Source organism: Mercenaria mercenaria, chromosome 16 (genome assembly GCF_021730395.1).
Source record: "Mercenaria mercenaria strain notata chromosome 16, MADL_Memer_1, whole genome shotgun sequence".
Lineage (NCBI taxonomy): Eukaryota > Metazoa > Mollusca > Bivalvia > Venerida > Veneridae > Mercenaria > Mercenaria mercenaria.
In genome coordinates, this window is record NC_069376.1 from 111,756 (window position 1) to 139,721 (window position 27,966).

General features: G+C 32.5%; 1 protein-coding gene across 1 annotated transcript in view; it reads left to right on the top strand.

Moving 5' to 3' along the window:
- The first annotated feature begins 19,093 nt into the window (after positions 1-19,093).
- Positions 19,094-27,966, top strand: part of LOC123539751 (uncharacterized) — a 182,896-nt gene continuing 174,023 nt past the window's right edge. Inside the window, exon 1 of the mRNA XM_053526039.1 lies at positions 19,094-19,533. The gene's annotated coding sequence lies outside the window, so the exon portion shown is untranslated. The remainder of the gene's footprint in view (positions 19,534-27,966) is intronic.

Sequence of the window (27,966 nt, forward strand, 5' to 3'; positions counted from 1 at the left end):
AATAGCTGTTGTGAAGTTGTATGTCAATCGTCATTTTACTACACGTGTTTGCTAAAATGTGCAGCATAAGTTTGTAAAATGAATAAAATAAACAGATGAGATGCAGACGTTGTACGTTTTCAAAATTAAGATCATAGACAGATGACTTTCATTCATCATTTAGAGTTTCAGTGTAAAATTGTGATTCTTTAAATTTTGTTTTTGTTTGTTTTACATATCGCCAAACATGTAACACACTTGCCAGTGACCTCTAGACCGGAATGTTCATTTAGGAAGGTCAAGCAAGTTTTTTTTCTGTAGCGTCGACGAAAGATAAACTATGTTGATAATCTCAGCATTATGGAAATGAAGACATGTGGACTGGTGCAACGATGGAAGATAAATTATCGACGTTGTTATTATACTTGGCACCCCTTCACCGTCTGCGCGTTTTAAGTTGAGAAATGTACTATTGAAACGGGTTAGTATATATTCCCCTTCTTGACAGGTTTCTTAAATATACATCGGGATAGGTATAACATTAATAGGCTTTCTTTTCATGGTCTGGATGCCAGTGGCGGCGGCTCTATAAAATGTTTCCCCTTACTTGGAATAGTGTTTATATATTTCGGCAGTCCATTCTATACCTTGGTTATAGAGTTCCACAATTATTTGGTCAATCTACACAAGTTCTACTGTTATGTTGTTCAGTGTAACCTTGACATTTGACCTATTGGACCTCAAAATCAACTGGGTTATTAGCTTGTGATGATCAAACCTCTCTATTTAAGTTTCCTGATCTAGACTTAAAGCATTCTCAAGTTATCGTCCAGATTCGTTTTAACTGATCCGGGTCATTGTGACCTTGACCTTTGACCCTTCAGACCTCAAAATCATTATGGGTCATCTGCTGGAATGATCAATCTACTATCAAATTTCTTGTTCCTAGGCCAAAGCGTTCTTGAGTTATCATTCGGAATCGTTTTACTGTTCCGGGTCACTGTGACCTTGACTTTAATCTACTGATCTCAAAATCATAGGATTCTTGCCTGCTACGTCAAAACCTAACAATCAACCTTCATGATCCTGAACCCAAGCATACTTGGTTTCGTTCCTAGGCCCAAGGTACTCGATTTATCATACAGAAACGGATTGGTCCTTATAAACTTTTATTTGTTTTTAAATAATGAACAAAAATTTGTATGGTTAATGTCTCGGAAGATTCCTGGTATTTTATGATATTTCTTGATATTTCTTGATATACATAATAAAAAAGTCTCTTGCTAAGCTAATTATATGGTCATGTAGCACCAACATGAATGAAAGTCATAGTTAACTGTGGAATTTACATCAATCTCAGCAAATTGTTCTTGTCTTTTGTCTTATGTTATTGTCTATTAAGATACGAATGAAGCTTGTTTGCCTTATGTCCTTATTAGTCGACTATACGTGTGTGGGAGAGCATCCTACTCGACATGGTGTTGGCGTCGGCCGGTCCTTCCGCGTCAGCCTTTGGTTAAAGTTTCGATGCACTTTCTACTTTATCTTTGTTATTACTAGGACGGATTTAATTCAAACTTAGAATAGTTGTTCCTCATTCTCATACACATCATTTGGCTCAAGGTTAATAACTCCTGCACCAATATTTAATGAATAATCCTCCTTTTTACTTATATTTCAGGTTTAAATTTTGGTGCACTTTCTCATCATCTTCAGTTATTTACTGAATGGATTTGATTCAAACTTAATATTGTTGTTAACATCATCACCCACATCATGTGGCACAGGGTTCATAACTCTGACACCAATATTTCAGATTATGCACACATTTTTACTTTGAATTTCCAGGTTAAAGGTTTTGGTGCACTTTCACTTTTTATCTCGGTTTTTACTCAATGGATTGATTCAAACTTCAAAATAGTTGTTCAACTCTTCACTCACATCATATAAACACAAGAGCCATAAACTCTTGCACCAGTATTCATGAATATCCCCCTTTTTATGACTTATTTCAGTTTAAGTTTTGGTGCACTGTCACTTTATCTCGGTTATTACATAATGGATTTGGATTCAGACTTAGATAGTCTGTTCAACATCATCCACTCACATCATATAACACAAGAGCACATAACTCTTGCACCAGTATTTCATGAGAATCATCCCCCTTTTTACTTATAATGTCAGGTAAAGTTTTAGTGCGCTTTCACACTATCTGAATTATCACTAAATTGATGTGATTCAAATACTCTAAAATAGTTTTTCCAAAATCATACTCACTCATATGACACAAGGACATAATCTTGCATCAGTATTTCATGTATTATCCCATATTATGATAATTTATGTTAATGTTTTGATGCACTTTCACTCTATCTCCGTTATTACTGAATGGATTTGATTAAAACTTAAAATAGCTGTTCAACTATACCAGCTTCATCATATGGACACAATGGTCCATACTTTGGCACCAATTGTTTTCATGGAACTTATGCCCCTTGTACGTAGAATCAAAGGTTGTAATTTTGATGCATTTCAATATATCTCAGTTATTACAAAATGGATTTGATTCAACATGACAAAAGGTGCATCACTCATGTATCAATAGTCATGTATTATGCCCCTTATGTATATAGGTAGACAATTACTCTGTTTTAAATATCATCGGGAGGGCTTGTTTATAACAGTAATAACAACATTTAAATACTGCTAAATTGTTAATTTACCCGATACTTTCAGGCAAGAAATCCATCTTGGACAACAAACGCTTTATTTTTCACATGAACTTCATACCTGTTTTTCTTACTTTTTCGCCAAGCCTTTCACAGTATATCTGAATTTCGTCTCTTCAAATGGCTATTTTGAGTACATTTTTCCGATAAAATACCGTATTTTGTTCGAAATTTACTATAGCGCTCGTTGGAACAATTTTCTCTTATGTAATCCTCAACACATTTCCAAAAACTGAAAATTGTTTCTCCCCTGCGCTCGAATCGTATTTTGTGTTAAAGTGCATGGAAAATGTCTAAAATGTACAAAATCTGTGTTGATGAATTAGAAACTAGACCATGGATCATGACTTTAACGCAAATGTTACAGTTCTCGTCAAAAATGCACGGATTAATCATTTATCTTTCAAATAGTTCATAACGTTGAAATTTTATTTTTAATTTCATTTTGTCCAAATTGTAGTGGCTCTAAACTGTGCCTTTCATAACATGGACCTTTATACTGAGTACTGATTCTATGCTACTACTTTTGTGCTGCTTCTGTGCTGCTGAACTTCTACCTACTGCGACTGCTTGCTGCTGCCACTGTGCTACTGCTACTAATTTTATTGTTGTTATGCTACTGCAGCTACTTCTAACGCTCTGCTACACGTATCTTTTACTTACAGCTTACTGCTGCTTCTGTTGCTACTGCTTCTGTCGTTTTCACGTTTCTGCTACTGTTAATGTGCTAATGCACTTTTCATATTTTCTAGTTGATACAGATACTGCCTTAAAGTGGAAATAATTGGTATTTTCCGATTAAAAAAAAACAAGGCGGAAAATTGTTGTGTGTGTAAAAAGGTCGATGGGGAATTTATAAACTTTCAACTGTCAACATACAAAGTATTTCTGTTCCAGTGCGAAATTATAATAATCAATTATGACTTTATTTATTTTGATTTGGGTAGTCTTTTTAAAATGGTCAAACTGCATGCTGAAGTTGCTTCCCTTTCAACTTCAGAAATTTCTTAAGGGTGATCACTGTATGTAGAGATTGGAGAAAAGAATATTATTGTATTGTCCATATATTTATTTCTTATTTTTAAAGATCAACTTCAAATATTACGCGACATTATCGTTAATTTAACACATTTTAATGACACGAAACTGAAAATTGATTTTATTAAAACATTCACCAAAAACTCAATTTGTGCAGTAAGATGCGATAATGCCATTTTATTTCTAGGACATCTTTTAAAACCAGCTTTACCCCCTGGCGAATCACGCTTTGCATTTCGCCTTTTCATAAAAGATCCGGTCTTTTTTAATGAAACCGAGTCTTTTTGAGAGATTAGTTTAAAAATCGAGGCTTAAATGTGAAATGTTTTATCGTGGATTAAAATGGCCACAATTAGTCCTAAAATATATTATGTGTTGCGTGACTTATTCTATCATGAAGACAGAAAATGTCTAAGTAACAAATTGAAAATTTAAATTCGCGACGCTTTTACGAGAGCAAAGTTGTGAAAGAAAAACTCAGAATATTTCTCATGTTATTTTTTTTGCGCGATATTTTATACAATTTTGCATAAATTCTTGCGGGACTTGAAAAGCTACACGCGCATTTTATAAATGACGGTTAAAATTTCTCGCGAATTCAAATGAACGAACTGGCAAAACTGAAAAGTGGCAAGTTACAAACAGATCATTCTAACACGATCCGATTCATTTTCCTATCAAACAAAGAACTAAGAAGATGAAAACAGTGAATTATTATACAACAATTCACTGTCTCGACGTTCACCAATTATCACGTTATAGCGTCAAACGAATTGCGGCGCGCAGATAAGAAACGATTGAAAACGGGCAAAATATCTAATGAATGCGTCAAGGATAAACTTACTTTAAAGGTCCTGGTAACGGGTTTGAATCGAAATATTATATCTTATTTCGTCGTTCAATGCGTAATTATTATATCACTCGGCGCTGCGACCTACGTGTGATATATTACCTTCGCTCTCTGAAAATCCAAACAATGTTTTTTCAGCGACAATTCACTAAAATGAGATATGTTATTTTTAATTAAGGTCACACAATGGTTAAATAGATTTCATCTTAAATTTAACGTTTAACATACAACGACCAAAAAACAGGACGGGTACTTTAACAATCGTTTTTTAATCAATTAATCTTACTCTAGTTCCCGTATGTAAACTAAATATTTGATAGTTTTCCATATTTGTTCGGAGAGACTCTTTGGGTGGGTAGGTTTTTTTTTTATTATACATGACGGAACCATTAAACCAGGGGGTTTGAACCTCTATATGCAAGACCGTCTGTAGTACATGTCAGGCTCTAAGCCCAGTAGTTGACAATACGGAAAGGACAGTTCATTTCTGTATATTTACATTATCCTGATCTGCGCATTCTATTTCTCTAAACCACTACAATCTACAATAAGCATTTATTTGTGTAAAATGTTCATTCTTCCTAATCATGAGTTTGAGCATCAGCAAGTCTCACGAAAATGTAATTCTTATTACATTTAAAAAAACAATATTCTTTATTCTCTAATTTTTTCTTTTGTATTGTTTATTTACTTCGTTAACTTGGTAGCATTGTTTTGAATCTTTGCACACTTATTTTTCATCATGAAGGGACCTGTTATGGCCTAGAAAGAACTTATTTTTTCATGAATTTTATCAAAATTATGAACTTCTAGTACTTCGAAAAATCTGACTTCTTTGGTCAAATTTTTGTTTGATCCACCTTTTTTCAAAAACTATAAGATCTAAGGCCATAACTCTAACCTGTATTTTCTCAGAATTATGGCCCTTTTGTACTTAAATATTTCTAAACTATGACATTTGTTCTTACATAATGGCGGGTATGTGAGACGAGCGATAGCACCCTTAGGAGGAGCTCTTGTTTTAATTTGGTTGTAACTGTATGTATAATTCATATTACATTTCTAGGCTGAACACCACTAAGTCCACGAATGCTCTTTATTTCATTATTATAAAATACACTGACTTCAGATCAGTTTTTCGACTATTCTAGCATATTAGACTTTCAGGAGCCTTTATTCCCATTAAGAACTATATCGCTAATTTAGAAAATACAAAATGAAATGGGGGTGGTGTTAATTTATTATAAAAAAACTACAGGTTGTTAAAAACAACCACTCCTTTTTCCTTCTTTCATTTTCTCTTTATCGAGACATTAACTTATTACCCGCCCTTTTTACCTAGCATGCGATAGGGATTATGCCGATTTCGATAGAAACAATGCTGATACTTACTGAAACGCTTAGGGTAAAAGTAAACATGTTGCTGTTGAGAAAAATGCTCTAGGAAAGGATTTAACAGTTAATCTAAAACAATTTTCTTTCACACAAGATCAGGGAGTGTTCAGCAATTATTTTTTCATTATTTTATATATTATGTCTTGCGCTTGATTTTTACGATGACGAACCCTTTGATATATGTTATCGTGTGTACGATATATAATTTCAAACGCATGATATAAGTGCTGAAACATTCTTGTCTCTGTAATTCTCTAATTTTTCAAAATTGGTTGCCGTTGGTCCTACATCAGCACCGTAAAGAAAAAAGATCTGTAAAATGATGTTAACCAATAGTTTACGAAGAATTAATCTCAAAGGAAGCTCTTCTCAATGAATTATTTTATACATTTGTATTTTACGACGGTGAATTTCTACTCTAATTTACGACCATAAATACATATTCTAATATTTTACGAATTAATACTTCTCATATATTTACGACATAAATATACTCTTAATTTACTACTTAAATACTACTCTAAATTTACCGGTGCATACTACTCTATATTTACGGCATAAAATTATACTCTATATTTACGGCGTAAATACTACTCTATATTTACGACGTGAATACTACTCTAAATTTACGACATGAATACTACTCTATATTTACGACATGAATACTACTCTATATTTACGACGTGAATACTACTCTATATTTACGACGTAAATACTACTCTATATTTACGACGTGGATACTACTCTATATTTACGACGTGATTATACTATATAAATACGACGTGAATATACTCTAAATTTTCGTCGTGGAATACTTACTCTTTATTTACGGACGTGAATACTACTATATATTTACGACGTGAATATACTCTTTATTTAAGACGTTGAATACTCTCTTATATTTAGTCGTGAATACTACTCTTTATTTAGACTGAATACTACTCTAATTTACGTCGTGAAAGATACTCTAATTTACGACGGAATACTACTCTATATTTACGTCGTGAATACTACTTATATTTACGACTGAATCCACTCTTATTTACGGAATGGAATATACTCTATATTTACGACGTGAATACTACTCTATATTTACGACATGAATACTACTCTTTATTTACGACGTGAATACTACTCTTTATTTACGACGTAAATACTACTCTATATTTACGACGTAATATACTCTTATTTACGAATGAATACTACTTCTTTATTTTTACGACGTGAATATATCTTTATTTACGACCGTAAAATACTACTCTATTATTTTCGACGTGGATATACTCTATATTACGACGTGGATGCTACTCTTATTTACGACGTGAATACTTCTCTATATTTACGGACGTGGATACTACTCTAGATTTACGAATGAATACTACTCTTTATTTACGACGTGGAATATACTCTTTAATTTTACGACGTAAATCTACTCTATATTTACGGGACGTGGATACTAACTCTATATTTTCGACGTGGATACTATCTTTATTTACGAGTGGAATACTCCTTATATTTACGAGTGAATATACTTATATTTAGACATGGATATATCTCTTTATTTACGACATAAATACTATCTAAATTTACGACGTGAATACTACTCTATATTTACGACGTGAATACTACTCTTTATTTACGACGTGAATACTACTCTATATTTACGACATGAATACTACTCTATATTTACGACATAAATACTACTCTAAATTTACGACGTGAATACTACTCTAAATTTACGACATGAATACTACTCTATATTTACGACGTGAATACTACTCTTTATTTACGACATGAATACTACTCTATATTTACGACGTGAATACTACTCTATATTTAGACATGATACTACTCATTTTTTTCGACAGACTACTACTCTATATTTACGACTGAATACTACTCTATATTTACGACATTGGAATACTACTTTACGACTGAAAACTATCTATATTTACGCGTGGATTATACTCTTTATTTACGGCGTTAAATATACTCTATATACTTACGACGTGTATACTACTCTTTATTAACGACGTAAATTACTACTCTATATTTACGACATGGAATACTACTTATATTTACGACAGAATACTACTTTACGACTTGAATACTATATATTTACGGAGTGGAATACTACTATTTATTTACGGGTAAATACTACTCTATATTTACGGACTGAATACTAACTCTTATTTACGACGGATACTACCTCTTTATTTACGGACGTGAATACTAACTCTATATTTACGACGTGAATACTACTCTATATTTACGACATGAATACTACTCTTTATTTACGACGTGAATACTACTCTTTATTTACGACGTAAATACTACTCTATATTTACGACGTGGATACTACTCTATATTTACGACGTGGATACTACTCTTTATTTACGACGTGAATACTACTCTATATTTACGACGTGAATACTACTCTATATTTACGACATGAATACTACTCTATATTTACGACATAAATACTACTCTAAATTTACGACGTGAATACTACTCTAAATTTACGACATGAATACTACTCTTTATTTACGACGTGAATACTACTCTTTATTTACGACGTGAATACTACTCTATATTTACGACGTGAATACTACTCTATATTTACGACATGAATACTACTCTATATTTACGACATGAATACTACTCTATATTTACGACATGAATACTACTCTATATTTACGACATGAATACTACTTTACGACATGAATACTACTCTATATTTACGACGTAAATACTACTCTAAATTTACGACATGAATACTACTCTATATTTACGACATGAATACTACTCTAAATTTACGACATGAATTGAATACTCTCTAAATTTACGACGTGAATACTACTCTATATTTACGACGTGAATACTACTCTATATTTACGACATGAATGCTACTCTATATTAACGACATGAATACATAAAGTCTATTTAACTTGATTATGCATTAGCATAAACTTTCATATATACGAATACGAATAGTTTATTGCATTAAACAATTTACATTGTTTCTAGCAAATATAAAAATGCAAAGTAGCTTGGGTAGATATAAATTCACAATATAAACATGTAAACATCAAGAGGGTTACAGAAGAGTACATGAATACATACTTGAGGTTGACATTTGGTTGATTTTCTTTAAATAATGTCTAGGTAGGTTATAATATCTGTATGGTTTTTCTTGTATTTCTAGAGCTAACGAATTACAAAATATGTTGTGAGAAAGTAAGAACTAGTTCCCCTTTCGCTGAATGCAAAGTACAAAAAATTTGCAAGGCACAGTTTAGATGTTCTTGATTGCGAAGATAAAGGAGTTTCAACTTGTTCAGGATGGCCGCGGCAGAAGTAATTAGATAATATTTTCTCGTATGGTCGCTGTATTTAGGGCATATCAAAAGAAAATGATTTTCAGGTTCTACTTGGTTCATGTTACAAAATATACAGAGTCTATCGTTTCGGGGCATATTTTCGTATCTTCCCGATTCAATAAGTAAGTTTTGTGATGACGTCTGAATTTGTCAAGAGAAAATTTCTGTATTTACTTTTGGTAGTCATGAAAAATATTTTCTCTATAACGTAAATCATGTTTAAAAAGAGCATAAGACTGTAAGCGCTTGAATTGTTAATTTCACGATAACAGGTTCGCGCTTGTAAATGTCAAGTATTCTATTTTTGATGGCCTCAAAAGGTATGTCTATTTCAAATGGTGATACCGACATATCCAAATCCATTGGTGTCTACTATATTTTTAATTTGACGGCCTCGTTTTTGTGAGTGAGTTCTATTAAGTCTACAATCCTCTTTCAACATTACAAAATGTTTGCTTAACAAGTGAATTATTCCTTGTTTGAGTATTATTTATACCATTTTTTGAAACATTGTTGTTTTTTCTTTAGGAGTACTTAAAGGTATATCCTTAATGTTTCTCATAAGGCGCTGCTAAAATGGATAGATGTTTTACGATAAATTGCGCTAAGATATTTGGATGTAATAACTTCATGTCTTGGCGCTTTATGGTAACCCCCAAACTGGGCGAGCCGAAATGAAGGATTGACCCAATTGGAGTTTCAAAAAGCTTAAGTGTTTTATCAATTGAATATAAATCTGCATCTATCAAATAATTTTAAAAGATTGGAATAAGGAGAATTATGCATGCTGTGAAGCATTTATGCGTACGAAAACCAATTGCCATCTATGAAAAGCTTGAATCCAAGATATTTAATGGGAGTAATTGTGAGTATATATATTAATTAAGTTTTGGACCGAAATAGAGTGAGTACCTACTTTTTGAAGAGTTTCACTTCTACCTTTAAAAACTACTTCTGCCCCAAGACTATTTTTGAATGAAGTGAGCATAAATTTCAAAACAGACCCCAGAATTCAACCTTTAATTATAATGTCGAGTTAGATTCTGTCTCATTTAAAATCTGTTTAATTGAGACTAGAAAAAAATGATTAAATACAGTTTTATTTTGTGTGGTTTAATAATTGTTCAAACAAATACGTTGATGTTTCTTTTATCAAAATTAGTGCTGTAATGAATTTCTGCAATTGTTTTAGATAGTGGGCCATCACACTGAATTTGTCTCTACTTGAGTGAGAAATATCATAAATTATACAAAATTTACAAAAAAACGGCAAGGTAAAAGTTGTTTAAAATTTGCAACACAGTGCGAAACATGGTCACTTTAAGAATAACCATGCAAATGCCATTTTTTAAACATTACTATTAGGGGTCCAATACTTAGATTGTTATGTCTCCAGCGTTCAAAAATCATTGACGTGTTGATCCTTAGTCCACATATATTACTATAAGCAATACTTTATATCTAACATTGACTGTAATGTTTCAGGGGATGTAGCAAATAACACTTGGTCCTATGAATAAGATGAGAAATAATTTGGAGCTCATTAATTAAATACCCATCAGATCGCATTAATGTTGATGTATAATATCGTTAAATTATCATAAGAGAAGAGGGGAACTTGGATCACCTGTTTCAAGCTATATATGAAATATTCTGAATATGTATTTTGTTTATCTGGACACATGATGTGGACGGGAATTGTACTATCTTTATTACCCATCACAAGTTTTAGAAACTAACTGTTCTGAATTAATTTCTGCCTAGAAAGGGACCATTTCTATTTTATCGAAACACTGTTGGTAGTCTTATAAAGATTGCAGTAGAATGTTACCAGAATTCAGAACCTTTGTAATAACAGATTGTAAAAAAAAAGATACAAATCGATAATAGATTTCCTTTCTGAAAACCGAACTGATTCTGGGAAAAGAGTATCGTGTGATTTTGCCATGCATTTATCTTTGAGTAATATTTGAGAGTAAACTTTGCTAAAATATTTATCAATGTAATCCCTCTGTTAATTCATTTGCTTCATTTACATGGCCTTCTTAAATATCGGGGCTATACACCCTCACCCATGATACTGGGTAGTTTCAGAGTTGAAAATCTGATTTAAAAGATTGAGTGAAATGGATGATGTAATTTCATAACAAGATTTTTAACACGTTTCATCGTAATTTGTCAGTGCCTGGACTTTATTATGGTTTTTGAAGAAAATATTTGCCCTATGTAGCTCTGTTTCGCTAAAATTTTCTATCTATTTCCTCATTTTCGCGACCTAGTCTCTGTATCTGTATGAGATTGCCTGATTCTCCAAAACAGTGTAATGAAAATGATTAAAAAAGATTCATTTACTGAAAGGGAACTTGGGTCTTCTTGAGTTCTTTTTAAATAAGTTTTTATTGAACTGCTTTCCAAAAACTGCCTTGGAGTTTTCTTAGACAGATTTTTCTAACCTTTTACCTCGTTAAATCTATACTTTCTTCGAGCAAGCTTTTTACTTTGTTATATCTGTTCTAGCACGCACAAAACTTCGCTAGTTACATCAGATTTTATCTCTACGAATGTGTTCCTTGCATATTAAACAGTTTTCTTTTCCATGAAACAGTTTTTCATCAAACCACTCAGGCCGTTTGTTTTGCGTAGGGTATCTGAACTACGCCTGACCAGTTTTACCAATACCATTTATATAGTTTATGTCATTATTTCGAAAAATTGTTGCTAGCTGTTGTGTGATCTTGTATCACCAAGAGGAAGAGTTCTATCCCGAAATATGCTGCCTTAGAGGAAAAATTATCCCCACTCTGCAGACCATAACCGTATATGACTAAAACCTGTCAATCAACAAAAAGGAAGATTCACGGGTACAAATGTATAACTGTCATCTTTAAACAGATATTTATTTGCACGTGCATATCAAAAATAACCAGCTGAAACGATTGCCTACTACTTATGACTAATATTGTGTTACATTCCGTGTCGGATAAGGAATATATATGGAAAATTGTGGGGGGATTACCAAAAAAAAAATCTAATGTTGTTTCTGTTTCAGTACTGTTTATATAACGCATATTATCAAAAATACAGTGAATATTTCAATCTCACTGAAATACAAGATCTTAATATTGTAAGCAATGCATTTTTGGTGATGATTTAAATTAAATCAGATTAAACAACTAGTTGAATTAATCGAAACTGGTAAAAAAATAAAGAAACATTTTCTTATTCGTGTAAATCTGTACCGCCTCGGTAGCCTAGTGGTAGAGCGTCCGCTTCGAAGTGCGGGAGGTCGTGGTTCGATTCCCTGCCGCCGGCGTCATACAAAGACGTTTAAAAAATGGTACTATGCAGCTTCTTCGCTTGGGCGTCAGCATAATGGGGATAGTGCAGGATGGTCAGCCCGGTGTCGTATAATGTGATGGTGGGGTATTATGCCACGTGTCTACGGCGTGATATTCAGTGAGGCAGCACCTATAAGTTGGGCATGTGCTCAACTGCTACAAGTAGACACCGTCGTTTATATGGCTGAAAAATTGTTGAAAAAGACATTTAACCGGAACACACACACACACACACACACAAATCTTTTCTGCAGTTCTCTGTGATATTCTATAATTTACTATTTCAGTGTTTTCGCACCTTATTATTACTATGATCGGTTTAAAGTTGAATCATATTGAGGTAAAAGCGTATTACAATTTTCATGAATGAAAACTTGCGAATCAAGCAACCAGTAATCAAACTTAATTACGTTACTTATCAGTTGAAAGTCGGATACATTGATTTACATGTACTATATGTTTTTAGTGTTTGAAATTATCTTTTGTCCAATGGCAATAGGATTTTTCAAATTATCGGGAAATTTGTTTTGGTAAATCAGCATTTACTTCCAGTCGTTTAATAACACGGTAAGTCATACTTTAAAGTGAAACGATTTACAACCGCAGCATAGGCATGTTATTGATTTTACTCGCTCTGGCGTCATCCACGATCCGCATGAAACTGTTCAAATCTTACGCAAATTGGGAAAATAGCTAAATGGTAGACAATTCCTACTTTAAATGAAAAATAGTAACAATGATAAATTAAAAAGAAACAACAACTGAATGCCTACTTACGTGCCATCAGATCTACATGTATTTAAAATTCAAGAGAATAATCTCAGTCGAACAATTATAAATGAAAAGCACTTGCTGTAGTCCAAAACGACCACAACGGAAAAGTGGCACCCTTAAAAAAGAATCGTTGTTTAGTGTTACTTCACAATACGTAACAGTACAGGAAAGTATATAATTTAAAATTAAACGTGTCAACTAAACTGTTTTAACGAAAACCCTGGAGAGAAATACCATGGTTCCTATGGTGCTCGAACCCCGACCTCGTGAGCCGTAGGCGGATAACTACCACTCAAACCAAACGTGCGACCCAATAACAAGGCACTTACCACCATACAACTGCGAGGTGTTGGAAGTGGCCTATAAACCCTCAAACACTGCATTGTCATCTGTTAATGAGTCATCAATACTGTTTATTCAAAGAGTTTTTATTCCCGTCTTATTTATAATGTTCACGAGATTTTTAACGGTTAGGAACAATGATCACTACGCATCATTAAGGAATCGCAAAAGTAGCACAAACTGGATGATCATTTTCGGCATCTCGGAGACTTTGTTCGGGGACATCCGAGGGGAACTTTATCATTGCCGGCGGCTGGTTACTGGTAATTCATTTTCAGTCTTTTTTATATCCGGCTCCCGAACACGTGATTATCATTCAAAACGAAAACAGATCGAAGCTCACTCGTGTCTTTCTCGTTTCATTCATAACTTTTGCAGCTATTCAGTACTGAAAATGACCGGTTCTAGTGATTACTTCAGCTGTTCTACATGTTAACTAATTTTGATGCCTTGGGAAGTAGGTTTAACTTACTAGGTAGTCAGGTACACAGCACGTGTGTCTGTAGGCGGAGCTTTTATTTGTAAACAAAAACTATATCAAACACTAAACATGTTAGTATTTATTAGTAAGTATTTATCAAATCAAATTGGTCCCGCGGCTAGGCCGAGGCAGAATAGTTTTTTTTGATAAATGCTTACTAATACACTAACCTATACTAAAAGGATACCTAAATGAAGTTGAAAATATATGATCTGCATAACAAGATTGGTTCGGTTCCACTATGGGTGATTATTTCTATTTAAAAAGATAAGTGTTTGCTCGCTTATTGCTCGATATAATTTAAATCTGAGAACACTTGTGGCATATGTCACAAAAGGATGATAGTTCCAGATGATACTTTATCTACTCATCACAGCAATATTTGGGACGACCGTTAATGAGGTATGAACCCTATATCGCGTTCTTTCTGAGAGCGGGGCATGTTAGTGTGGATAAGACAACGGTGGTCTAAAAATATTTGGGTACGGTTATCAGTATCTAATTTCTGTACATTTAAGTCCATTTATAATTCCTTTCCGAAGTATTATAAGTTGTCTGTTGAAGTTTAAATAAACAAATATACTTAACTTTAAAGAAGTCTGCAAAACACTAATGTTATTTTACAGAAACAGTTTATCAAATCAGGAATAAAAATGAATTCTAACACTTTTAAGATTTCCTTTTATATAAACAAAGAAGTGCTTTACGTGTATTGTTTAGTCGATTAGAGCACGTTTCGAAAATGAATACTTTTGGCTATTCGGTAAACGCCCTTGCATTAATACAGCATGGAATTATGTGTTGGAAATAGTTGTTGTAGTAGTTGTAAGTTTACGTTGTCCTGCATTGGTGTAATAGTAATAGTAATTTGAAAGTGTAAGAATGGAGATTTTAGATTTGAGTGCTGTGTTGGCACATAAAACACGTTTTTTTTTTGTTCAGATGCGTCATAATTAATCACTCAGGCCTTTGTGATTAGATTACTACGCATCTGAACTCACTCTATTACACCAATTCAGACGACGTAACTTACAACTGCTACAACACTATTTTCATATTACATAATTCCATGCGGTTTTAAATACAGATTTTTCAGATTTTTCGACGTACACTCAAAATTGCCCCAAACCTTGATTATTTTCGAGGCAGGGGGCGGGGGCGGGCGGCATGGGGGAAGAGGGTTCGATAAAAAGTATTTCATTTGAACCGAGTTTTACCGAAAAACTTTTGGCGCGGGCTCATAAACAAGAGGACCATGACGGCCATAGGTCGCTCACCTGGATACCACTGCTCTTAATTATAAGGTAAAGGTCATATTACATAGATCATTTAGGCATACACATAAAAGATCGCAAGATTAATATTTTGGAGCATTTTCATAATGATAAGGTATTTCTATCTAATAAAGCATCAAGTGTATTCAATGAATACGGGTCATCTACTAATGACCAACCTCCATACCATGTTTAGGTATCCTACGCCATGGTCTTGCCAAAGTTAAACCCTTTTAGTTTTGGTGGCTTGACCTTGACTTTTTTTGGATTATTTACGCAAACATTCCTACTAAAAATGATACGAATGATTGGTGATGAAAATTATGGTTATGAGTTCCAGAGTTTCACAAGGTAAAAACTGGGTAATATTAGTAGTTCAAAGGGCCCATAACTATTCATCAAATTGATTTTGATATAATATTACTTCACCTAAGATAATGGTAAAGCTATCTATTTGTACAGCAATTAATACGATGACGTGTCCTGCCGTTACTAGGTTCAGTATAATTGAAAACTTCATTAATGTTATAAGTTATCAGTTTCAAGTGAACCTGACTAGCTCGTAGGTCAAAATGCTTTCCTTATTGTATAATATGTTTCAATTTTTTTTTTTTTTAGTTTGAGAAGGTCGTTCTCAAATGCCCAGCTAGGTTTTATAGTTGCACTGATTAGACACATGTGTTTTTAAGAATAAAAAAAGCCATTCTTGACTGTATGGTTTTCTAGTAAGTATTTCTAAAATAAAAACTTTACAGAAATATAAAATCAGAAAATATTGGTACCTAAGGGTCTGGAATTCATTAAGAAAATGTCGTAGTTTTTTATATTTCAGCTTGTTTGATCATGGACTGGTTTAGAGGATCCTTTTTATAGGATAACTGACATAAAGAGCGTGTTATTATAGCCATATAGAGTCCTGCAACGCTCAAACTGATCAAAAATGTACTTGGACATTATATAAAGTGAACCGCTGACCTACTATCAATTATTTTTAGAATTTGCTTTCGTACTTAATTTCAACTCCAAATGATCATCGTCTTCCAATACTCGACGAAGTCAAATCCATAATTAGTATGCCTCGCTCAAGTAAGGATAGCGCGATATAGGGTTTAATACCTCTTTAACGTTGTGTCCATACAGCTGCACGTGTAGCATAATGATCATCTGGGAAACTTGTCTCCTTTTGTGATTAATTTAAATACCCACAAGTATCTCAGCATTCATTTTATTTTGGACATTAAATTACGAGCAAATTGTCTAATCCCGGAGTCAAAATTCATATAAATTTGTCAAACGTGGTAATAATACAAACCTAAAGACGCCAATGTGAGGTCACAGGTTTGTATCATAAAACTGGTTTTAAGTTTCACATCTTACCATTCATTATATATTTATAAATATTTAATGTATTACCTACCCCGTGACCACTGGCACCAGATCAGAAAGAAAATGCCTCCGTACGTGTTATACCCCCTACCCTAGGTATTCTATAAGAACCATGGTCGTGAACGGAAAATTATAACCATATTTCAATCGCGTAATTTCATACCTAAAAACACGCACAGTTCAGTAAATGTGTTCTATTGATATTAAACAAGCGGTAATTTTATCTTCCGTTGTGTACGGTCAAATTTCTTTCAATACCTTCCTTATCTTAAGAAAAACAACGTGTAGTTAACAGTTTTTTCCAAGGTACAACAAAAAGTCATGCTTGAACTTCCCTGGTGATGTTCCGTTTAGATTACTGCAAACACTCTGATGGCTGATGTGGAAATCGTTGTTAATGTCAGTCGTCATTTTACTCACGAGTACGCTAAAATGTTTATATACAGCATAAATGTGCAACAAAATGAATTAAATAAAACAGAATAGATGTTTCAAATGTATGATTTCAATTCAAATCATTTACAAGAATGGAAAATTTCATTCATCATTCGATTTATTATCCGTAAAACTGTGTAATATATTGCATGCTGTTTTTGTTTGTTTACATTCGTTTAACTGTGCACACTATGCTTGACTTAGGACCGGAGTTCATTAGGGGAGGTTCACGCAAGTTTTTTGTTAAAATTGACTTTGCATAAAATATAGGAGATCTCTGCAATTGGAGTATTGAGACAATGTGACTATATGTGCACGATGGACGATAAATTATCGCTTGTTTAATATCCAATAGTACCATTTAATAACTGGTGCTTGTTTTAGGTATGAAATAGCGATTGAAATGGGTTTAGTATATTTTCCGTTCACGATATGGGTCTTATGAACACCTAAGGGTTAGGTATATACAGATACGGAGGCCAATTTCTTCTGATTGTGCAGTGCCCGTGACTAACGGTCTACGTGGTTACTTATCCAAACGTGTCGTATATCTACGTAACACGGGGTGGTCTAACATAAACCATATGGTAATTTCTAGATGATAGATTTTTTCCAACTCAAATTGCGACATTGAAATGCTACAAACACATAAAAATCTCGAGTTTGTTACATCATTATTTATCTCTAGAAACGAATTTAATCTCTACACGTTTCCTGTTTACCTCGTATTGTTTACTATTTGGACATTAAGGAAAGAGAGAACAATTTTGCCTCTCATAGACAAACTGTTATTATATCAAATTTATATAGTGCAAACTAAGCATATTTACAATATCGTTATTGTGTCGATGCTGATTGACATAATTTTTGAATGAAGGAAGCTGAAGAATGGTTATTCAGTATACTTAAATTACATTAACGCTACTCTAAATTTTGATTATCATGTTAGACACGATTATTCTGTCTTTGCAACCTCGTATAAACCTGTGCAGAGGTCGGTCATAAAATTTGCACAGTTCGTATTCATTAGTTATATTTTTGATAAGTTATGGTTCAAATTGGAGAATGGGACTAGTTATTATAGAAATTTATAGTTGGTAAGGATTAGCTGGGATCATTTTATATTTCTTATCAACAAGAAGCACCAATTTTGGCAATAGTGGCCTTTGACAAACTAAGAGAGAAAGAGAAAAAAAAACCTCTTAAATAATAATTACCCTTAGGCTGTTCTCAGCTAGACCCCTTGATTTTTTCACTTGATATAAATCTTCTGGCTATTCAAATTTCGTATAATTATGTCTCTTTCCTATTCAGAACATTGGATATCAGAGTCAAGAGTGAACGGTCTGATTATATTAAAATAGAAATGAAAATATATAAAGATTTGTATCTAGTCGGTAAAAGGACTATGATTTCTCATTCAAGGCCATTTTTTGGATGTTTTTATGTATGTTATATCTATATATAAAACGTATTTTGGTATGCAGTATGAACAGAAAATAAAAAATACAACTAGAACATTTGAGATATTTATACTTTCTGCATTTCTATCAAGATAGCCTGTATAAGGTGTTTACAATATTCAAAACCAAATTTCTATTTATTTGAACATTCAAACGATTAGATAAACGAATGCGTTCTAAATTTTTAACGTGTATACTTGCGTGTTGGATCAAAAATGTTTAAACAAAAACGACAGGCCTGGAACTTACAATATCATCTTTCAAGGTAGACGATTTAATTTATGACATCGCAGCAAACTATTGCCATATATGGTAATCAAGCCTACTATTTAACAAAATGTGTGTTTCACGGGCATTAGAAAAATCAATCTCACAGAGGGTAACAGTCGTAGGTGTTTACGAGTTGAAATATATTTTAACTCTGCTATAATTAATTTACTGGAGCAAATTATAAATAAATATATGTTTGCATATTTTTTGTAAAAGCATAAGAAATTCGTACTTATAAACTTTTACGTTTAACAACTGGTGTTAAAATTAAACATCTTCATACAAAGTGAATTTTTTTTGTGTTGTGACTACGTGATTCCTTAAGACATTTATTACAACTCAACAATGGATACGTTTGGAATCTAAATAAATCATTTGGAATAGAGTTACATGACTAAGGTAACTTTCGTTACACTTCTTTCAATCCATTTTGGATAATATTCAATTAATCTATATAATATATATTAACTAACCCTATTACATAAGGTTCAAGCCCGATAGATATAACTTTCATCTAGTTATTTTCCCTAACTAAAACTTCCAGCAGACACAGATAACAAAACCACACCCTATAAACCAATCTGCTCCCTCTCTTCCTCTTGCGACCGATCAAAACAACAATTGCTAGCGGAAATTTTACAAATATCTTCATATTAATTATTTGCAATCAGGGTTTGTATTTATTTTTACAAAATTAAACAAAATATGTCATGTGGTGTTTTTAAAAACATTGAAAAACAAGAAATATTTAAAAAATGCGACTGATCACACGAGTTACAAAAAATGAAGGAAGGGTAATATAGGGAACAAAGAGCACCAAAAAAACAACAAAAAAAACAAAAACCAGCCTGAGAGCTATCTACACCAAAATTTTGTCTAAAACACATTTTTTTTGATCCCATAACAAAACCTTTACCAATTTCGTGTTTTTTAAGATTTTATGTTCCAAGGCGGGTAACTTTTTTTTCTGTAAAAATAGCCCTATTCAAAAAAACAGTATCACAGCCCAGGATCAATTTTTTTCGTACTACGTTTGATCCCGGGGCCCTGTTTTTATGCGCACTCATTACTCATCTGGTAATATTTGTGAAAAGTTATTTTAGAACACTTTATCAAAAGGAGGTTAACGCCCGAAAAACCAAAAAAAATAAAGCGCCCCTTTTTGACCAACAAGAAATTTTTAATTTTAACAAAAAATAAAAACTTATTGCTGCTCCAAAAAGAATTTAACAAAAACTGGACATTTTTCTGATCTCTAAAGTTACTAATTTTTAACATGTTTAATTCTCATTAATTTTAAATGCCTAAAATATTTTTTCGTATTTTTTTTTTATTTTTTGAAACAAGTGGGCTAAATTCAGGGTAAACATCGTTCTTAGTGGTTAAATTTTTTCATTTAATCTATACTTTTTTAAAACAGAACAAAAAGGGTTTTCGATCATGTAAATCCTTTTTACACTGTAGTCCCGTGAGCTTGGAATAAGACGCGCACGAGATGACATCTGAAGAGTAATCAATTTTCAAAATTAATTTGTCTATCCTATGTTACACCGTAACAAACAAAATTCAATATGTTCACATAAACAATTTTCTTACAATTATCTAGAAAATGTCTACGACATATCAATTATGCAATGCAGCTGACCTGCCCGCTTAGCTCAGTAGGAAGAACGTTGGTCTACGGATGGCAGGGTAACAAGTTTGATCCCCGAAAAGGGCGTAATTTTTCCGTGACATTTGAAAAAGATTTTTGTCTGAAATCATTCTTTTTTCACCTCTGTAATTCATGGGAAAAATTTGGGCATTACTTTCGGAGAAAATTTGTACTGGTCCAAATCCAGAACAGGGTGGGTTTAACTGTCCGCAGCTGCATGACTGAAATACTGTTGTAAAACGGCAGTAAACCCAAACGAAACAAACAAATACAATGCAGTTCTACATCGAATTACATAAATACATTTACATGCTCAAGTTCTTGTGTAAAACAAGACGATGCATCGGCATAAACTAAATGTCCTTTATTTTGTACCATTGTAGTTACCCGTTGTGGAAATTTTCTCCCAAAAGAGCCACTTGGTCTCCCAATATATTTGCCCCTGTTTTGAATAAATCCCCCTTGCCGGCTGATAAGTCAAATTACCGTATGACTAAACCTCTGTCAAGTAAAACAAATAGAACAATTAAAAAATATGTAGCATTGAAATATTTGAACACATATTTTATTCATACCCTGCGTGCACATCAAGATACACCTGAAATGATCTGCTATTATTACTGACTAAACGTTTTTAAACCTTGATGACGTGGTAGGAAACTAATGGGAATATGTGGAAATTACCCAAAATAATTTAATTCAAGTACATGTATGTAAAGCGTTTATCGACCACAGTAAAGCAAATATTTCAGTCTGACAGAAATACGAGATCGTAATAAGGTAAACGTGACACTTAGGAGACGATTAAATCAGATTGACAAATATTTAAATTAGTGATCGACATTTATTTGAGAAAAGAAAAGGTAAAGAAACTTATCATTATCGTGCAAGTTTTTTGCTGCAGTTTTCTGCAGAATAAAAACTGAGAATTTTTTTAATTTTTAATTTATAATAAAGTGTCACAAACTGATCAAAATGTAGCTGAGAAAATCGGTTATATTTTCAAGTTTAAAATTTTTTGAATGGACAAAATGCCAAACTAGTATAACACTACAGACCGACTTTGTCTTGCATAATAATTATTTTACATTTTTTTCAGATATCATAGATATATCTCATTGTTATTACAAGGGTGAAGAAAATAAAATTATATATCAAATATAAACAGAAATCAAATAACTACATTACTTTAAAATTAAGTGTAATACAGAGGTAATAACAGAACAGAATAGAATAACACTGGAACAAAGTCATACGATATACAACAGAATAACACTGGAACAGAGTCATACCATATACAAGTACCTTTCGTATTTAAAAACCAATTCGCAGAGAGATAAATATGTTCTTTCTTTAAAATTGGTAATTACATTTTTTTTCAATGGCACCATGTGTGTTGAATTTCAGAGGACCTTAAAGATTAACAATCAAGATTTCAAAGAAAAATTACTTGTAAAATTCTTTCATAAAATACAAAAAAATTTTTTTGGGTGGCCAAAACCCGGTTATATTTAAATATTTTGGGGATTTTTTTATAACAATTCATGATACAATATAAGTAACTTAGGGAGAAAAAGGGATCCACAGCGATTTACCGCTTAGGAGCTATCTATAAAATGTGTAGAAACAGTGGACTCAACCTTTTTATTTCAAATGTAGCCTGAGAACGTATTATCTTGAAAAGTAAAATATACATTTTCCTAATATCTGACATTTAATTTCTGTGATAATTGTACAAAAAAATGTCCGACTTTGGTTGATACTTTAAACAACTCGGAGAAGTTTTATTGCTTGTATATTTTGTGATCATTTATCGTTATTTATTATGTAAGTGGTCATATTTCGAACCATTCTTATAAGTTAGGTTTCGAAGAAAAAAAAAAGATCATCACCAAATCATAGAAAAAGCTTTTTTTTACATAAAAAAAACCACATAAAAACATGTACTTACTAAAAACCATTGTCAATTTACTCTATAGTAGAATTTCCGGAAAAGACGCTTGAAGGGGCCACAATATGGGCTTTTTAGGCCCCAAAAACACACCAGTTTTGAAAAACTGTTACATGTTTTTGCAACAATGTATCAGTGTTTAAACTAATTAAAACATCGTTTTCAACAATTGTTTTTCATTTATTCTTTACAAAGACATTTTTTCTTTTTTATGGGGCACTCGTTAAGTATCCCATTTTATAGACAGAATAGTAAAACATGTATTTGACAGATAAGGTATTTGTTAAGATATTGTTTGTTAACTAATAATTACGTTTGTTTTGTGATATACTGATCAACCTTAAACCAAGCCTAAACTTAAACTAAAAAATTCTCAATAAAAGTTTACTGAGTAAGTTTGTGTTAACATTCAAATAATCCCCTGGACCTGTTTAACATTACTAGAAAATGCTTGAATTTTATCGCAAAATCGGTTTTTAATCAATTTTCGTGATACGAAGCAATGTCAAAAGAGACTTTCATTAACAGCTGTAGTCTTTTTTTTTCTTTTTAACCAATGATTTAAAGGCTTCATTTAAAAAAAAAAATCCTTCTTAAGCCTCACGATATTTAAACAATACAAAAAAGGATAGTCGTAATTATAAAACTCATTTTTTAAACAGTCTTTAGTTTGGTTTTTACCCTTCGAAAAGAGCCGAAAGGGAAAGTTTTCTAGTGCGAATTGAATTAAAAAATTACATATCAGAGGGAGATGTTTTTCAATATAATTATCCTTGGGGTACTTGTTTTATCCGCTAGATTTATCATGGGGTTTTAAATTTTATTTTGCTGTCATCACAAATTTACGATTAATTATCGACTGCTTTGGAGTTTTACTGTTCCCCATTTAAAAATTTGTTTTCCCTTGAGGGAGACAATTTTTTTATCACATAAATTTTTTCATCACTTTAGGGGCCAGTTCTGTTATCACATAATTTTTTTATCCCTTTAGTAGCCATTCTGTTACACATATATTATCACCACTTTGCAGCCATTTTGTCATGCACGAATCCTAATTCATCTTGGTTGGCTAAAGTTTATGCATCAGATCATTATTTCATGTCTTTGGGTTCTTATTTTATCATAAAATTTGATGTAAAAAAATAAAAGAACAAACTTGTAATTTCCTTTTTTTCCAATCCATTTTTTTTCCCCCAAAATACCATCTTTACTTTTTTGCTATAAATTTAACAAAAAGTTTTAAAAATTTAACCAAGCAGTAGTACTTATCATAGGGGGGGTGGAACATTTTGCGACGAACTTTAAAATCTAATCTTTTAATGCATTTTTAAAATTTTGTTGCATTTTGCAATACATTTTTTTTTTTAATTCAAGAATGTAATCATTCCCCAAAACGATTTAAAATCGAGTTTTCATAAAAACAGTTATATTTTTCCCGTTCCTTTTGGGGCATGAGTTCATTAATTTAATAAAAACATATGTAAAGAATTACGCATAAGACACAAGTCAGGGAGGGGGCCCGGGAAAGGGGTTGCCTTAACTTACCTTACTCAACAGAACCGGGTTTGCTATTACTTTGCTTGGTTGCATATTATGTTTCCAAAATACCTTCTAGTAGACTCTATATGTCTGTCTAGTTTTATTGATTACTTTACAGACAACAATAATTTCGTTTGAGCAAATTTAATCTCCACATATCTGTCATGTGCAGAACAAGTCAATTTAAAGGGGCCCTTATCCTACACACTGTTTTGGATATACTGATTTCCGTTATAAAACCTTTTAGTTGAAAACATTTCGTTAACATGATGAAGTAACATTCAAGGTAGACGGTTTTTTTTTAGACCCACGGGTAAACAAAATCCCATAGCTTATCAAACTTACTATTTAAAAGATATTCTCTAGAGTAAAACGCGTAACGACCCTTAAATTTAAACCGGGCCGGAGTGTCTATAAAATTAAAAATGTTTTAACATAGCTATGAATTAGTGATAGATTAATACATGTTTGCATATTATTTTGTAAAAAGCATAAGAAATTCGTACTCTTATATATAATTTGGTTTTTAAAACCCGGGTTAAAAACAACATCTTCATACAAAGTGAAGGGTTTTAAAGTGCCCTCAACACAAAAAAACTCATTTTCGAAACGTTCTTCAACAATCTTTAGTCGCCCACTTTTCCTATCCTGTCCCCACTGACCACAACAAAACCACCACGAGTGTTTTTGCTTGGTCCCCTTTTCCCTTTTCTAGCCCTTTCCCCTTATTTTAAAAGGGGCTTTTCAAAAGCTGAAGTGCGCAAAAAAAAACTACATCGGATAAAAACTGATTTATTTCTAAAATAATGAGCGATCAACGACAGTAGCTAATATTCTTTTTATTTTTGCCTTTCCTCAAAACACATAAAGAAAACCCAAAAATAGGTTAATGTAAAACGCTGCTGTTTGTAAAATTAATATTACTAATCACATTTTGCACAAAATCCCAATTCGCAAGAGTAAGGGTATAAAAGCTTAGATTTGTTTCTAGGGTGAGGATATAATGCCAGATTTTAAAATGATATAAAAGATGTTCTTATATTGTTGATGTTATGGAATGCTGATTAAATGATAATGAGAAGTTATAAATGGTTTTTATATGAATAAATACGTTGTAGTACTGCATAATAATTGATTTCTTTTTCTGTTATACTCGATGTTTTAGTTTTGTTTGACCAACATAGGAAACTTTACGTTATACGGGAAAAATGCAGCACTATTGCTTCGTTTACAGAAAGTAATTAAACAAAGGCTGTCAATGGTTATTTATGTTGTATCTACATGAGTTACAAGTTTTAAATGTGCTTATTAATTTAAACTACAAAAATGTACCTAAATACTTTTTCGATATGATTTTTTAAATATTTATAACAATAATAGTAAATGCATGGTAATCATCGTTTATAGTATAGCTAAGTTAATCTTCTTTGTTTCAAAGAAGACCAGCAAGTGTCTAATCAGTGATCTATTCATATGTATACATACTAAATGTGCCGCGCGCTTGGAATAATTTGTAAAGCCCTGTAAATAAGATGTTGAGTGCACGAAATAAGATGTTTGTTGCACGAAATAGGATGTCAAGTGCACGAAAAAAAGATGTCGTGTGTGTGAAATAAGGTATCGAGTGCACGAGATAACATGTCATTTTAACGAGATAATAAGTGATGCGCACGACATAACATATCATGCGCACGAGAAAAGATCTGAAGCGTTCTCCTCTATATAATTTATATTCAAATATATTTTGTGTATCCTGCACGTAGCACCGTATCAAACAAAATTCAGTATGTTCACAAACACATTTTCCTTACAATTATCGAAACAATTCCTACGACAAACCATTTATACCATGCAGTTCTACAATGAATTACATTAATACATTTACAAGCTCAAGTTCTTGTGCAAAACAAAAATATGCATCGGAATAAACTTTATGTTCTTTATTTCAAACCATTCTTGTTAATCGTTTTGGATTCTTGTCGCCCCAAACGTGTTTCCCAAGAAGACATCTGCCCCTATTTTGAATTAGTCCTTGGACGATAAAGTCAAATTACCATATGACTAAACCTCTGTCAAATAAAGCAAATATAACAATTCACAATAAATGTAGTACTGAAATCTTTAAACGTATATTCTATTTATACACTTTGCGTGCATGTCAAGTAACAACTGATATGATCTGACAAAACGTTTATAAACTTTGATGACGTGGTAGATTACTAATGGGAAACTGTGGGGATTACCCAAAATAATTTAGTGTATAGTGCATATCTCTAGCAATCATTTAAATCTGACAGAAATACGTGATCATAATAAGGTAAACGTTGCAATTAGGAAATGATAAAAAATCAGATTAACAAATATTTAAATTAGTGATCGACATCGGTTTGAATAAAAAAGATATAGAATAAAATCTGTAAAAAGATCCTTTGGAAGCAAAGAATGCAACCAAGAAAAATAATAGCAGACTCGGTTTGATTGAGTCTGTTCATGAGAGGTAATGAAATGTGCAACACCTCTCACCTTATCTTCATCGTGTATTTATTTCTGCAGTTTTCTGCTATATTCATAATACAGATATTTAAACGTGTCAGGCTAAAAACTGAGGAACAGAGAATATTAGATTACTGTCTTATTGATTTAAATTTATTAAGTGAGTTGGAGAAAATATAAAAGTCGAGGCTCATTTATAAGACAGTAACCTAATGTTGTATTTACTCTACCGTGATCTAAAACATTTTCTTGAATCAAAATTCAAAATTTACTACCAACTAGTTCTGAGTCTTGCATAAAAATTTAGAAATTAATACGCACCACCATTACACAAATAGGTCTTTAAAATCCAAAATATTATAACATAAAAGCTGAAAAACAAAGGCTAACCTTGTTTTGTGCACGACCTGTCTGTTATGATAAACATGAACGAATAGTTTTAATTTGCTGCCAAGTGAAGTTTTGTCCGAAGTTCAGTTGCAAATCGGATTGATCACATTCACCATGCAAACTTATACACAAGCCAAAACGCCGCTTGACAACACAAATAGGCAAACCGTTCCCTCAATGATTTTATTCAATAACACTCCATTCCAGATGCAATATATTCCTTGAATTAAGTGCAGAATGCTAAAATCATGGACAAGCGCTATACATGGGTCATTTTCCGTTTCTCCGATCGTTTCCGTTATAAAAACTTTGTTTGTGGTAATTGCAAATACGGTATGCATAGCTATATATTTGAACCATGGTCTAATTAAAGCGCGTTGTTAAAAATAATTTCATTAATATGTCTTTTATCAGTTATTTTAAAAAATCAAAAAGAAAGCCACCAAGCTTTATCAAGTCACGAACCTGATAAAGCAAAATTTATCGTAACCCTTGATTTTTGCCTTTATTTTGTATGAAGGTAGGATTAAATGTAATTTATATGTCACCGACTGGGCGTTATATTATCTTTTAAAAATCGTTGATAATAAAGTCCTTTACCACTGAAAATGAGTCCTCTGTCAATAAGTTAACAAATATCGCCATTTTAACTACAGCTGACATTATATCGCCTAAAAACGGGAATTAACAATATATTTCCACCCAATGATTACAAAGGTAAAATTTAAGTTATTCAACCATGCAGCGTTTGTATAAATCACGTCAAGTAAGTTATGAAGGCCTAAATTTCAAACATTTAAATCTG